Source organism: Hippichthys cyanospilos, chromosome 12, assembly GCF_059441005.1.
Source record: "Hippichthys cyanospilos isolate Australia breed blue-spotted pipefish chromosome 12, RoL_Hcya_1.0, whole genome shotgun sequence".
In the NCBI taxonomy this organism is placed as follows: domain Eukaryota; kingdom Metazoa; phylum Chordata; class Actinopteri; order Syngnathiformes; family Syngnathidae; genus Hippichthys; species Hippichthys cyanospilos.
This window is the reverse complement of record NC_142380.1, coordinates 14181888-14197920: the sequence shown is the minus strand read 5'-3', so window position 1 is coordinate 14197920 and position 16033 is coordinate 14181888.

Below are 16033 nucleotides of genomic sequence, written 5' to 3'. Positions count from 1 at the left end.
TGGGATGAGAAAAGAACACTGCCGGAGCTTCCACTTTTTACTGGAACTTCCATAGAAGGCAAACAACAATACATCACATGCCAACAGCGTGTTGTGAAAGCCAACTTCAAAATAGACACACCAAACAATACATGGGGGTCGTTGTAACACCACATCCATAGTATGTTTTTGTTTTGATGGTAGCCTTTGAAATGGTAGTGGCGGAGCCTGCTAGTTTGAATCCTCATTAATCTGTTTTATTGCCTGCTGCGTATTCATTTATTTATCTTACCAACACTTAATGCGGCAACAAACACGTTGAAAACGTGCTGCTGTAAGCCACAGCTCACACTCAATCGCCAACGAACTAAGTGTCCTCCTTCAGTCTTCTCGCTTGTCCCTGGTCTTCGACATCACCTCCTTCCAACCTGGGCTGCTTCGCCCTCTAATCCAGGACAACAATACACAGACATACGTACTGCCCTATACTATACTATACTATACTATACTATACTATACTATACTATACTATACTATACTATACTATACTATACTATACTATTTTGCCCATTATATTGTCCCTGGAGCATTGCATTGCCCAAAATTCATGGCCTTGAGCTGCCAGTGTCCTCGGGTTGTCCAGAATGATGTCTTGGGTCTTAACTCAGCAGTGAGGGGGACCTACCAGTATTCACTTCGCTTGTCGAGTATGCACTCGAACTGACGCACAAGAACCATGTAGATCCAGCAACCAGGTCTTGCGGCGTGCTTTTCATTCCTTGGCAAGTGAAATCTACCTGATCTACCGTCGATTTCGGTGGGGTCGAACATAGTGGCCCAAACTGGGAACCAGCCTCTTCAGCCTGAGCAAATTCTGCCTGGTCTCCTGTCGACTGTGGAGCTGGTGATGGCGTTAATTCGGGTCTCGTTACTGCTGAGTCGGCTGTGTTGGTGGTCACCCCCTCATCATCCTCCTGGGAGGCTGTGATCGGCATCACATGCTGGCTACTCGGTAGTATGAGCACCCCCGCCCACTAATCCACAACAGGACAATAATACACGGACACACGATTCAAATCGTTGCAAACTCACCCTTTTAATCAAACAGTTTTAATAGTATGTCTACTTTTGGACTCTTTTAACGGCTTGCCAGACGGGTAGAGTTCGCTATTCATGTAGAGCAGAGGTTTCCATGTATTCACTCCTGGCCTTTATTTTACACACAAGGGGGCACTGTTGCTCTCATGTAGATGATGCATGGGTGCTTAATTGAGGAAGAAAGTGATTCTTTTCAACTAAACTATTTATACTCCCATGTGTTGATGGAAAGATAAGAGAAGAGGTTTTTCCATGCGACCCAACTTCTCAAATCTTGCCTTCTGTCTTTTTCTTTCCCGTTATGAGAAAAAGAAAAAAAAAAACACTTGAAATGAAACAGTTGACACGCTGAGTGTAAAAGTGGAGCTGTCAACGTCTTATCAGTTTCATGACAGTGAGCTGACAGGAGCGCATGTTCAAAAATAGTGATGCATTGCACATTGCTTAATATTTATTAGAAAAAAAGAGAGAATTTTTATGGCTCAATCAAAACACAAAGCCTTGACTAGCCACAAAGAGCATATCTGAAAATATACCGCCATGGCCCAAATCATACTTGTCAGTTGATATTTATTCTTTCACAATGGAGAAAGTGCATTTACAGCTTCATTTTGCTTATTTGTAATTCAGCACTTGTCAAGTTGTTAGCTGTGCACAGTCAGCCACTTCCAGGTTGTATTGTCCCCCAAGATGAGCTGCGTGCTGCACATCTGTGTTTGACAGGAGATGGCTGCAAGCAACATGAAGGCAGTCAATTCCTTTTGTAGGCCTGATCACTGCCTTGGACAATCTCTGTGTTTTGCATAATTTACAGATAAGGCCCGCTAACCTTTCCATTTTTCAACAATCAGCGTCCGTTGTTTGGCTTTCTGGAGCCTTTTCACCTGAAATGGAAAATCTAATCTCGGGGGCTCAAGGACGCAGTATTCATAAGTACTTTCATGCCATGATCAGCATATTCAGCTACTTGACATTTAAGGGAGATAAGAAAGTGTATAGAATCAGGTCAAAGCTGATTTTATACTCTTTGAACCAGCTCTCTTTTTCAGCACGACTCCTGCTGCTTACTGTAACAGCTGTCTAAATCGCCGCAACCAATTGAGTTCCTCAAAAACATGTTTGGCCACAACTTGAAAGCAGCTAGAAGGAATAGTACGCTAACAAAATTTGCATGTTAACATGAGGTAAACACTTTACTGGGTGAGCAAGGAACTGTACGTTCACGTAGTTCTGAGTAATAACCTGAGCTAGTTTGAGTGGTAGGATTGCTACTGAATGTTGCTTAAATTAATCTCCAAAGAATTATGCATTAATTCAAGTTCTTTGATTAAAACCGTGTGATTGAAACCCATATAAAACATTCATTTAACAGGCCTATGTATACTTATATAAGTATAAGTATGTATACTTATATATTGTATACTTATATATTTAAAAAAAAAAAAAAATATATATATATATATATATATATATATATATATATATATATATATATATATATATATATATATATATATATATATATATATATATAGTAGGTGTACACATTTGTGGTCCCTGATAAAATAGTGGATGTATATTAAATTGTATTTAAAAACACACACGCGCACACAATAAAAAACACAGAATCCAAGGAAGTTGATTAATGATCCTTAATGGATGTAATTAAGACACCGCACCTCAACATCCTGAAGCACTTTAAGCAGCGATCATAATCAACTCCCAACTAATTATTATTGCAAAACAGTTTGCATTTCAGGTTGACTTGTCCTGCTGACAAGCAAGCGTAAATGTAAAGCATGATACATAAAAAAGACAAATGTAAAAGGTCCCTTTTTGTTCCCCAGGGGTCAAATTTTATGATGTACCCCTGTGACTCGGGGAGATAATCTTTGACTTTCTCATGATTTGATTCAGATTTTATGATTAAAAATGATTTTTTTCTTCTTTTTTGGTGCACCTCTGTTTATAAAAGTACTTTGCAATAATTTTTTGCAAAGACCTCCTCGGAAAGAGATAACCTTTTGTGAGATAACCGTGCCAACTTTAAATAAGATTATCAATAAAACTTGCATAAGTACACTCAAACCTGTATCCTTTTTAAAAAAGCATTACAAATCAATTTTCAACAACTGTTAACTACATTTTTACAGTGTTAAAACATGTTACAGGTTAGTCTAAAACTGAAAAAAATGATGAATGAGATGTTAGTGGATTCGCATGCTTAATTCGAAACCTCCACCTCGGGCCCTGGCAAAGAGCCTTCATATCATTCTTCATGAATATAGTGTATTTTCGCATTTAGAAATGTAACATTGTGAATCAAAAGATTTGCTTCTCAGTGTTATTTGTCAAGAATGCATTAGCTTTACTGAGTGCATTTGGACGATGGGAGAATGTTTTGAATGTGATCGCGCTTGCCTCAACAACAACATGGAAGGTATGATCCTAAATATTCTGGTTAGTTGCTAGCCCACACAGCCCATTAAGACACCACACAATCCCCCCCAAAGGACATAAATAGATAAGTCAGAGGCCGTGGGGCTTTTATGTTAAATGCCCCAAAGGTACGCACAGAAGCGCACTGTATGAAAATTTAAACATACTGCGCACAGAAGAGCCATTTGATGCGGCGGCCAACTCTACTCTCTATGAGTGAGATGTTTGTTGCCATGGAGATTGGGTGTTGTAGGCTATAAGTAAGAGCTAAAGATCCGATGAGATTATGCAATTTGAGAGGTGGGTGCAGGACAAGTTCAGGTGTAGTTGAAATATTTGCATTTTGTACTCATGCCGGGCTGCAAATGGTTCCGTTCTTCTGCTCTGCAACATGAAGTGACCCGTGCTCAAGAATAATAAGTCAACTGAAAGCGTTTTTTTTTTTTTTTTTTTTTTTAGTCTAGAAATAGCCTCAGCCATTATTCAGTGTTAAGTAGTTTTTTGGGGTCACTGTTGCTGTACAATGAACTGAACCATGCAGTAATTACATTTACTCCTCTCAGGCTTTCGTCATGCCAAGTCTGCCTTACTCCATACCTGAGAGCTTTATCTTTACTAAATATCCTCTTATCTAAAAAAAATGGCATCTGTGGCTCACCGTGATCCCGACTATGTATAGCAAGACATGAAAACGAGAAGGAATAACAGTACGATTAATATACAAGGTTTAATCTTTTGAGTACTTTTAAGTACCGTAAATATGTGTACTACAGTAATATTTGTCTTAAATATGTAAAGTATAAATACTTTTCACATTAAAAAAAATGCAGGTACCCACATACACATGCATGAAAATTCTGTCGGGGGAGGGTGACGGTACTTCACGATTTTTACTTATCAAGGTGTGGTTTTGGTTTCCTTTAACCGTGAAAAATGAGAGATTACTGCACTAAAGTAATCGATTTCATTAATTATTATTATTTTATTATTTTACTAACTCATTCACTTCCATTGACATGGACATTTGTTAATTTTTTTATTTTTTTTCAAACAGGGATGGGGTAGAATCTGATTCTGCTCCACTGTAAATGTCATGGAAACAACCACCAGTAGTTGACATTTCACATTTTTTTCATGTACAGTATATACAATTTTGATGCTTTTACCTGGGGTTTTACACACATTAGCTTATTAACATTGGTGTCTATTGCCCGCCATACGACGATATCTCCTTTTATATACATATACAGTATATAAATGCAGAGTCACTAAAGCATTTCAGCTGTTACAGGTTGGAGTGAGGACCGTATCTTTGCAATAGACCGCATTTCACTGCACATTAACATATCTGAAAGATAAGGATAATTGGTCACGATGTGTGAAACAGCCTTTTGAAGTCTAACAATTATGCTTAGCAACGTCAGGATCTCTTCTTGCTGATGCTATTAGCTGGACCGAGGATGGCTGTTAATGGCTCCCACAAGATAGATGAGTTCCACTGCTGAAAAATACAAAGGGACTTGAAATCCTGCCAGCTATATTCAATCCATAATTTCCCGCTGCTATCCAGGCTCATGGCCACAAATCATCTAAGTGGAAGATTTAATCTTTGGCGAATATATTTATCCAAGTGTGTCATTCTGCTGCCGTGGTTGAGACCATTTATTTAAGGGATCTTCTTAAATAGATGTCAGTGGCTGCTTACCGCTCAGATTGGTCAAAAGATTTACAGCATCGCCATGTTCGCTGCTGATTTAAGGAGTGGGTGTCTTTGCCAGGGTGTTACCTCAGTCCAACAGCGCATGTGTGTGCGCACTTCTGTAACCAATTAGATGTGTGCTTTTTTTTCTTCTAATTGACAGTATTATATGACGGAGAAAGTGTAATTGGAAGCGAGGCTCAATCTAGAGCTTCAAATGTAGATGAGCTACTAATGAGCTGACAAAAAGAGAAGGCGGAAGAAGGGACAGCTCGTGGTTCGGTATCGATGAATACAAATCACTTTTTTCCCTCATGTCTCCGGCTCGGGAAGCAACAACGAGATGAGCGGGCGGCAAGGCAAAGTCATTTGATTTATCACACGTGACGGCTGCCCAGCGCCCAGCAGTGTGCATGTAGGTAGGCAGAATCTGCAGTTGCAGCCGCTCAGGTAGCCTCCCTCTGCAGTTCTTATCTGCGCGTGCGTTTGTGTTCTGCACACTGGCATCGCCTCGCATGCTTTGAATCAATTTCCTCCACCCACTCCAAGCATCCACCCGCACTCTCATGAGGGAGTCTCGGTGAGATTAATGCCTCGTGGGCTCACGCATAAATCGCAAGGCGCGCTTGCTTACAGCTCATTATGATGGCAAAGTAGTGAAAGTATAGAACAGTATGAGAGAGGAATTTAAGCTGAGTCCAAATTGATAAAGCTGCTTAAAAGAATGTGGGGATGAGGATTTGTCTTTTTAGGTCTTTTTCCTCTTTGGATCAGGGCTACAGCTAATCATTTTAGAATTGATGATGATTATAATGGATATGTTTGATTAATTGGATAAAAAACGATATTGCATTATTAAATGACGAAATGCTCAAGTGAGGTGCTGCTCAGGTGCTTGTCATAATTGGCTGTTAGCCTGTTTGGTGTTTAAGAGGGCTGTGCAAGAAAGTGGTGATTCAGAAACCAAACGGAGTTGCACCTTTGGCCACATCACAGCAAGGGATCTTGGCCGAAGCCATTTTAAAGTAAAATGATTTTTTTTTTCCAAAGTTGAAGCGGCAACTAAAATACACCAACCTATAAGCTCAGGTTCAAAAGCCAGTTTTCAAAAAAGTGACTGTGAAGCTTTGTTGAGTGCTTTGGGTGTTTGGTGGAGATTAAATATTATCATATCAGAGCACACTATTTTCATCAATTGGATTTTTCAATTGTGAGACTAGGGTACGTATTTTTTTATTTTTATTTTTTCCCAGAAATTGTAAGAAATAGCACACTGGAATGCATGCAGAAGTCATTCACTGCCATCAACGTAGACAGTAATTTGGAATTTAGAGTTCAAGTCCAAGCTCTGCTGTTGAATGAAGCAATTGAAGTCATCATAAATGTGTCTTTGCCATTGCGTCAATCCATAGTTTGACAACATTTAGCCTTCATTTTAGCACATGCAAGGAGATTAGAGTATTTTAAGCACCTATAGCTGATATTAACAGATAAGGGTAAGAAACAAAAGATAATGAATGAATCACTGTATCAGACAACATTGAAAAACAAGTGACAATGGGAAGTAAGCAATAAAAAGAAAAAAGGAAAAAAAAAAGCAGAAAACTTAAGTAAGGATCAATAGCACGAAATACCCTCTGTTGTTTGTGGTTTGACAAATGTGCAGCATTATATTTCATAAAACCAGATAATTGTTTTTATTTTTCATCTTTTTAACGTAACACAGTGCTCATTCGCTTTGTCAAATCAGGTTAAAAAGCAAGTTTTTTTCAATTCAATTTCAATCAGTGAGGTTTGAGGTTCAGGAATTAATTCAAGGTCCTATTGCATAAATCATGGTACACTACTTCTCATTTTAAGATAAACGTTATCAAAAGTAGAAAAAAAATCCTTATATTACAAAATCTTGCTAAGATTTTCATAATGAAAACAAAGCAAGTGAAAAGGTGTTAAAACTGTATTGAGAAAAAAATTGGCTAACAAAGAAAAAACATATTTTTTCTTAATTTGAGATTCACGTAAAACTTAATCTTCATTAGATTTTTTTTTTGCCATGCATTTACATATTTTTCCAGAACACATTTTGCTCAGTTCAAAATTGCAGGATTTTGAACCCTTCTATTTCAATGTTTATGTTTTTGTATGAACATTGCATTTCTCTCAGCCTCTGACATTTCGTTAGAAGACAAGAGTCTCTGAGCTGACAGTGAATCTGCCAGTTTAGTTCCAGTGTGGAGTAAAATTATCCACAATTTTCACGGTCTGGCCCATGTGAAGGTAGAGTAACACCACAGAGCTCAATTTCATTTTCATGGCTCAAACGAAAAAAAAAAAGGGGGGGGGGGGACTTGAACATGAGCAGTAAACAAAAGGTTCTGCTCACGTAACGTTATAAAAACAGCAAAGTGACACACACGGTTCGCTCGTTACCTGAGTAAGGTCGAGGTTCGTCGGGCCCTGTGGGGCACAGCCAAGCTCATTAACACTAAGTGTGACGAATAATATCAAATGATGAAAATGTTACCGGGGGGCGGCAGCGGATCAATATCAAATCCTGTCTTAGTCATAATCCTGCGGGGCAGAGAAGCTCGGTAGGGCTTAGCTGCTTAGAGATGGCGACGTTTAACAATTTACTTTAATGCTCATGTGAATAAATGTAATAAAGAACACGTGGTCTGAGATAGCGCTTTTGCTGTCTGCCCGCAGGCAACAAACGCACTATAAATACACCTGATGAATGATGGAAAAGCTTGGCCAAAGAACTCAAATATGATCAAGGAACGCCATAGCCGCCATCTGAATTTAAAATCAACTCCATAAATATTTGCGTGCCGGCTATTTTTACGAGGATTTGGATGTCGCTATCTTTCATCTTTCATCCTCTTAACAAACGCCGACTTCAGATCTTGTTACACATCTATTTAACCCTTTCTCACACTTCAATTTAGAAAGCTGATGACTGTTTTCATGCCTAAAACTGGGGTGACATTTGACATGGTCTGCAACATTATTAGAAAAAACTGTGTGTCTCCACAACTAATATTAATACATTTTATACTCCTTTTATTACTTAAAACTAAAGGATGCCTCGAAGGTCACTATTGGGCTGTCACTATCGAATGTTTTATAAAAATCAATTATTCCATCGAATAATAATCCCCCCCCTTCCCTCAAAAAATACATATACAATATATATATATATATATATATATATATATATATATATATATATATATATATATATATATATATATATATATATATATATATATATTACTTTATTTATGTTTATATCTACTAAGGTTTGAACGTGAGTTGAAGTGTGTGGATATAACTACTCATTCTATGTTATTGTGAGTGACTATAAATACTATAAAGAATTATGTATTTTCTTCCATCAAAATTTGCATTTTCTAACTGTTAGGCAATAGCGATTAGCTTTATCATGGTAGCATTTACTATTTAGACTAAACAAACAAACTAAATGGCATCACACATACATATAGAATTTACACATGTAATAGTGTCTTGAAAGTCACTTTCAGATGATGCTTCAATGATATTCCATGCCACTATGAGGTCAATAACATACTGTGCTTTTTCCTCTTCTTGGTGAACAGACTGGGCACCAGTCATGGCTTGAACACCTAAAACCAAGCCACTACAGATTGGAATCTGACATTCTTGGTTTTTTGGGGGAGTCTATCTACAGTGCCTCAATTGCAACACCATGCGTCTACAAGAACGCCACATGAAGGAAAAAGTGGTGAAAAGATAGTTTTGGCAGAGCCTGAAGGCAGATATTTTTAGTTTACCTATTTTTAATGTTTACATACCCGATTTGGTCGACTTCCTTCCCAATCTTACCCTTGTGCAATGTAGTATTTTATTCAATCCTCTGATCTTTACATCAAAGATGCACTACATCAAAGAATTGAAAGAAACCACTAGGGAGCTGAAATTTCACAGAGATGGCATGACTATTTAGTTATCACACTTCCAGGAGTGTGCATCCCTTGGCTGCGAGTAGAATGTGGAAATGTGTGTCCCAAAAAAATGAGAAAAGAGAATTTATAGTTTTTGTATCATTGCCAATTACTTGAAAAATGACACTGGAGCTTTGTAAAAAAAAATTGCAATTCTTTTTGAGTCAGAGAAGCTTCATGGCCGCTCTGCTCATACAATGTGTTACACAAATGATTTCCATGGCAAAGTTTGTCAGGACAATATGTCTGTCCGTTTTCTACCACTTTATCCGAAGTCGAGGCGCAGTGGCAGCAGCTACTATTTCCATCTCCTCCGGGAGGATGCTCAGGTATTCCCTGGCCAGCTAAGAGACAGAGTCTCTCTGGCGTGTCCCGGGTCATCCAAGGGGCCTTCTCACGGTAGGACACGCTCAAAACACCTCACCAGGGAGGTGTCTGCGAGGCATCCTAATAAGACAAATCTATTACCATGATCCATGAATACATTGAAATCTTAGAGCAGGCAAGGTAAAGTCCACAGCTGCTCTGAAATACACATAGCATCAACCAAAGCTCGATTCTATGGATTCTTTCAAGAGTGATGAAGCTTCAAGACATCTACGTTATTCTAATATTCCACATGAAGCCTGTAAAGAACGTGATGATGGTAAAGCTTCATCTCTCTGTTGAATTGAGATTTTTTGTTAAATTCAATTGCTAGTTTTCTAGTGGGACTTTTCTGGCTTTGTGCACTAATCCTAGAAGTTTTATCAGTAGTCGTAAGAGCAGATCTTGGATTGTGTGGTATGCTGAGAGACATGCCATGGATAATGTAAAAGTGTTCTGTGCATTGGAGCATTGGGACGGCAATAAAACATCTTAAACTGGTGCTGAACCGCACATGGGAATAGAAAAACGTCTCGCCAATACTCCAGTGTCAAATAATCTTGGCTCCACATCTGTTGGAATGATACCTGAGATGAAATTAAAGAAAGGAATTCAAATAGTGACTTTTAGTGACTCTCTAGTGACACTCACTATTTCCGACTAAAGTAGGAACACCGTTTTGCTGATAATGGTAACTAAAGTTAAATCTGTTTCAGAAAATAGGTTCCTTCACTTTCTGCTCTGTTAAAGTCCAATTTGCGAACATATCACATCGATGATCTAAAGTAATGGCTCCGGTTTTGGCTCTGAATGGAATTCCAAATAACCCTTTCATCTCGCCTTTTTCTCTATGCGGCCTATGCAGGTGGAAATGCCCGCGGATGATTTAAAGGCAACTTTTAAGGGAACTTTTTCTCTTTCAAAATCACAAAGTTTGACCTTTGATTCTAATGTCTTTGGACGATTAAGCTGTGAGATGTGTTTGAAGTCATTGTCTGAAAGAAGTACGGCGATAATTTTGGCGAAGGGACGCGCCACAGGGTTCCAGCTTCCCAGAGCCTGTATGTGTAATCCAGTCTAACATGCATGCAAATCTCATCTGTGCCAGCACACAATGGAGCGTCTGTGTGCTAGCACAGAGGGGGTTGGGCCAAGGGTATGGAGTGCGGGGCGCAGACTGGAATATGCCGTGATGTGTCATGGCACTAACAAAGTGGGCTCACAGACTGTAAGAGTATTTTAGTGTTTTTGATATTTAAACACCTGCATGGCTAATTAGTCCAATATTTGTGGAGCTCTTGAGTGGAGGGACAGAGTAGGGGGGGGACCACAGCCTTGCCTGTGGAAAAGAGAAAATTGTGTATTCCTGGCACTGCAGCGCTTTCTCTGCTGTGCAAATTCCCCAGGGAAATTAAAAAATCTTTGTCTTATCCAGCCAATTAAATGAAATAAAATTTTGTGCATGGCGGTGGACCATCGAGTCTATTTACGACTACGTTGCGGTTATTTCTACTAGCGCTGGATGAAGCCGGAACTTTTTCTTTCCCGGCGACCCACAGAACTTACATCCCATCTGTCTCAAGCACATACTTTTATAGGATTAGGCCGAGTGCTGTTTTAGTCCTCACTTCTTTCATGTGAAACATTGGATCAAATAGAGAGGAATCTTTTGTGTGTCGTCTCTTTGTCTGCGCTTTTATGATTGTGTTTCTTTCATTGAACTTTATTACGTTTGGATACCTTCATACATGTGTATGTGCCTCCATCATCTTGCTCTTCTGGGACTCCGGCGGGCAGACCATACCTCAGCGGGGAGTCTTCAGTCCAATTTGCCATCGTTTGTCACCATTTGTCTCCTGTGACAAACGAAATATTGGCCCCGGGTCCCCTGCCTGTCAACCACAAACGCACGTCATGGGATCAGCTGCTCTCCTCCTCTTGCGGTTATTTTTCAGTGATTCGCAACCTGTGTGGAGTGAGAGATCATCAGGTGTGTAGCGGGAATTATGTCTCTGGTTTCAATTCTTTGGTCACAAGTATAGCTACAGCTGATGCCTTCGATACAGATACAGAGATGTTTTTTCAGATAAATCGCTCTTCAGACCATCTTTTTGCTTCGCTTGCAAACTCAACTCCCTCGACAATAGAAGTTTCCTGTTAAACTTTGACAATTATACCTTGTGTATTTAAAAGGGCCATGTAGCTTGGGTTCAACCTGATGGCTAACTTAGACAAAATTTGTGACCAAATTTACAAAAATAAAAACAGGAACACGGTTAATGTGCTGAAAATTAAATATGCAATATATTCTCAGCAGGATTTGTTTACAACAAATTCACTAATAAATCTGGTATTTGATGGCTGTGTTAATATTTCAGCTAATACTAAACACTATCTACAGTATAGCTATGCTACTTTAGATGGCATTTCACCTGTGAACAAGTCACCTTGAGCCAACCGTTTTTGCTTGATCCTGGTGTCAACTAAATAAGAAATGTTTCTATGTATTAGCTGCAAGATGCTCACAGACACGTAAAGAGGTTTAATCTGGCCTGCACGTTGATTTTGTGAAACATTTAAAAAAATGAACAGGACCAAACCCACTACTGCACTGTTGATACTTAATAGATTTAAGATGGAGCCACCCTGCAGGGCTTAATGCTCACTTACGAATTTTTTGAGTAATCCGATTTTTTCGTGAGGTTGTTCACATTTCCAAATAAATGCGACCTCTATGTGACCTGTGTGTGAACGCCAAATGGCTCAAAACTTTCCCGCATGCACATTGAGGACATTGTTAAAATGTTTACGGAAGCACCTGGAACCAGAATATTTTCACTCTGGTAAATTAAAAAAAGGAAGCCTGAGGTTTTTTTGTCATGCCACTTTGTACGTCTCTCTCGCTCAGAGAGATCAGCTCACTCGCACCCAGCGAGAGCTCACTGAGTAAAAGTGAGAGAGCGATACACACTCACACACAGACATAATACATCCGTCTCTCCCTTCATTGAGTTGTTTTCACTTTGTCTGCAATTTTTGTTTTGGGTTTCCTAACCTGCTTGCACCTTTTTGAGCACAGAATTGTGATGTTTGTTGCATGTTTGTCATGTCCGAGTAGGAAGAATGCAGCCTGTCCATTCAGACTGGTTGCTTGTCAAAACATCGGATGCATATCAGAATTACCACATACCACATACCCAAGTGGTTTCAGTTGAAAAAAATCTGATCTGTGTCATTCACACTGCCATCAAAATATCAGATACAGGTCGCATAGTAACGAAAATATTGGAATTGTGCCACTTCAGGCTGTGCTGTGAACCTAGCCAAAATTTTACTTTGACATGCAATGTAAAGATGAGCACTGCAATTTACAAGTGGAAATGACCAATTGCCACACTTGTGTCAATATTTGGCTTTGCTCTGTGTTGGATTATCAACTACCAGTCTTGTATTTCTTTTTAAATTCACTTAAACAGTTCAACATTTAATACATAGCGCTTCTGTATTTGACATGGCATCATAACTTCTTTTTAGTAAATATCGTATCGTGTTAAAGAAAAATAGGGGTGAGTCCCTATATCCTGTTGTTCCACCAAAATACTGCGTGCTCGTTTAATCAGCATTAAAAGACACTGACGCTCAATTGCAAGTTTTAAACCTCTAAAGTTCAATAAAATGCAGACAGATCTGGTCCTTTCTCTTTGAGCAGAGTAGAAAAGCCATACATCTCAACAACAGCCCATAATTTTGATGATCATTCAATCTTGTCAAGTCATCCGGGGGGGTGGTCCTGACGATCAAATTTCCCATCTCGCCAAGTCGGTTCGCCAAGGCCAAGTTGGTTTCCAGCCTTGTGTCATTTTCCGCGTTCACCAAAAAAGTATTAAAAAAACACAAGCAACTTCTTTTCTATTAATATGCAAAGCTAAACAAAGGATTTTGAAGTGTCCAATCCAACAATATGCAAGAGGTAATTTTTATAAAGCTTCTTTAAGTACACCAAGTTGATAGCAGCTTTGATATCTTTACCAAGACAGTTCCAAAGATTTGCACCAGGTATTTTTTTGACATGAAAGCAGAAAGTAGTTCTGACTGGCGGGACAATGAAAGCAAACAGTTTATATTCCTTTTAATTGGTTTATCGCAAGCACCCTCGGAGGGAAGCCAGACGATCTGGGATCGAGGGGGGGGTGACCCTTGGGAAAAGGCTTTGTTTTTGACATGAGAAGTGTAATTGCACTAAAATAAGCAAGTCTTTTTTTTATTTCAGGTACTTTGATCCACTTGATCTTTTTTCTTATGTTTTATAATACAGGGCTAAAAAAATGGTAACCTGTAAGTTGTAAAAACACTGTAAGAAAGTAGGTAATAGTTAGATGTTAAAAGTTGATTTGATAGCATTTCCTTTGTTATCCCGTTGTAGTCTCGAGCTTCCTTACAGTGTTCAAGTCTTCTGTAGTAATTGTAGGCTCCTGTATGTGTTGCCGATAAGCGCGATAAAATCGGACGCCTCCTCCTCATCAGCCATATTAACAAAGAGGAGAATCTCATGATTACAAAGTTTTGTTTTGTTTTATTTTGTTTTGTTTGTCTTTTATATGCGAAGTCATTTTCGTACTATGAAGAAAAAAAAAACCTGTTCAGGTGCAACCGTATCTTGAGGTTTCACTGTATAGATGCCACTTCCTCCAATTGATCAACAGCATGCCACCAGATTTTCATATACAGCTGACAGTTGTTCTTTTAATCTGGAAGGCCGCGCTATGTATTACGTTTCCTGTTTTTACCTTCCCAGAACCGATTGGCTGTCTTGCATCACGTTTCATGCCCAGTCGCACCAAACATGCCCTATAGATGTCGCCCTATCACTCAACCAAACAAACAGCATCGACTGCAATTTAAATACCTCGCTTGTTACGCCGTCCACGTAGTTGATCTGAACCAAGCATTATTTATTTTCCCAAACCATGGAGAGCTGCAACATAAGGATAAAAGAGCCACATGCGGCTCAGGAGCCGCAAGTTGCCGACCTCTGCCCTACGCTAAAAGGCAACAATATTTAATATTTACAGTGCGATGAATCTTTAAGCAATGGAACACAGCACATATAGACAGACATTATAACAGTGCTGTATCGGGCTCTTTTTTCTCTGTCAAGAACAATTATTATCAGTGGCATACTGACAAGCTAAGAAAAGTCAAGTTGCTTCAATAAAAAATACATCTGTCTCTTTTATACTGCTCTCAGTTGGCCAAGGCAAACACACCAGAATGAGCAGCAGAAAAGCCATTATGTTGCTGCAGCGTGACACCAACTTTCTATACGACTCACAATTATGAAAAACAATTCAATGTACGAACAGCCAACGTGTTCGTGTTTTGCGGACCATCTGGAATTCAAATAATGTACCTGTTTTATTAGGTGGCAGAGGATACATAACTGAACTTTGTATTCACTTTTCCTGACATTCTCTAATGTAACGTCTTAAAAGGAGATGTGACATTTCAGAATTAAAGTTGGAAAACACTGTTCGATTCAGCCCAATGCAAATCTTGATCGTGTATATTTTTCTCCCACATACTTGTAGATCTTGAAATAGTTTCCCTGTCTAATTACAGCATTTCATCTGCCATTAATATTGTAGAATGCTACTGCTGCATTATTGATGGTGTGTTTGTTCTGGTGCATGAGATGCTAATTAAAAGATAAACTGGGGCTCCATGACAGAGGCTGTAGGCAACTATAAGAGCTTTTGAATTTTCCAACCCTCGTTTCAGGGGTTTTATTGTTGATGCCCGCTCTGATGTCATTGTCTATCAAAGGGAAGTCAGATTTCAAGGTAATGGCTTAATTGCCGAGTTTGATGATAAACTGAATCTGGACGAACTTCTAAGCCTGAGAAGGTTGAGTGCTGTGGCCGAGATGGCTCGGGCAGATAACAGCTTGTGCGCTGATCCTGATTTCCAGCCTCATATCATCTCTTTGCATCTTTGCTCGTGCAGCTGAAAAACTAAAACATGGCCAATTGCTCCCTTGCACATAAAAAGACAGGAAAGTCAAGCACTTAAGAGCTTTCTAAAGCTTCCTTAGGGAGTAAAGGTGCTCTTTGGATTGCTTGCAGATGAACAGGCAATAAACCTGTGGGCACTTGACTGTGTTAACAGTGAGGGGCACTGTTGTGGGGTATGTATCAATACTTTTATAGTTAGGAGTATTTAACTCTTGTCGTTCCCTAAATGGGACTTTTGCATTACAGCAACAGAACTGTCGCTTTAATATATGTAAGCCAGGGGTGCCCAACTCCTTGAGAGTCCCTATCCTGCCTGTTTTCGATGTTAGCCTCTAACAACACCTGATTCAAATGAGCAGATAAACAGCAAGCTTTGGAAGCCTGATTACAATCCCGATCTTTTAAGTCAGGTGTCTTGGAGCAGGGTTACATGTAAAACAGGCTAGATAGGGGCT